The sequence below is a fragment of the Mastomys coucha genome, chromosome X (genome assembly GCF_008632895.1).
Source record: "Mastomys coucha isolate ucsf_1 chromosome X, UCSF_Mcou_1, whole genome shotgun sequence".
Lineage (NCBI taxonomy): Eukaryota > Metazoa > Chordata > Mammalia > Rodentia > Muridae > Mastomys > Mastomys coucha.
Genome location: NC_045030.1, coordinates 145,057,641 through 145,058,448, shown reverse-complemented (window position 1 = coordinate 145,058,448; position 808 = coordinate 145,057,641). Strand labels below are relative to the sequence as shown.

Here is an 808-nt window from a genome sequence, read left to right as displayed (position 1 = left end):
GGAAGCAGAAGGAATAAATAGTGAGTGAAAGATGCAAGACAGATTTAAATGGCAGTTTTGTTTCTTCTTTCCAAATTCTTGTTATTTCATTCCCTTGTCTTACTGTGTGGGATCTCTAGAATGTGGAGATACAGGTTTTACTGTAGCTACAGCTAACAAAAGAGAAAAAATGGGCATCTATGTTATTCATCTAAAAGAGAGCTCCCTGCTTTACGATTACATATAATGCTTGATGTAGGCTTTTGAAGGTTTTTTTTTTTTTAAATCAAGTTAAGGAAATTTCTTCTTCTTCTTCTTTTTTTTTATCCAAAATGTTTGTTGGGAAGGTTCCCACTCATCTTCAATGGGGGGCTCTCAGCGCTGCTTCCTCCTGAAGGAGCATCCTTCTGTCAGCCTTGCTTTTCCACCTGGAGGCTGACAGAGGACAGTGGAGCAGCCAACACACAAGACTACCATTTGTGCATGGCTTAAAGACCATGGTGATTTTATAGCATCCTGGGCATTTACATCCATAAAGTAGGAATTTGGGCTCTGTACCAGGTGCTTTTTCTTGTGTTTCCTCTTCTCCTCTTCTGGAGAGGGATGAAGGAGATCCTTTGTGAGAGGCATGTTCTTGTAGGGAGGTCATCACCGCCGGAAAGGAGGAAATTTCTTCTTATTCCTAATAGCTAAGAAGTTTATTTGTCAAGAACATGGATTCAGTCTTATTGAATACTACTTCCTTAGCATCTTTCTTTTCTTTCTTTCTTTCTTTCTTTCTTTCTTTCTTTCTTTCTTTTCTTTTCTTTTTTCTTTCTTTTTCTTTTTC

At 38.2% G+C, this 808-nt stretch overlaps 1 pseudogene; it reads right to left on the bottom strand.

The window, feature by feature from the left end:
- Positions 1-318: 318 nt before the first annotated feature.
- On the bottom strand, positions 319-609 carry LOC116095040 (annotated as a pseudogene).
- Positions 610-808: the final 199 nt, after the last annotated feature.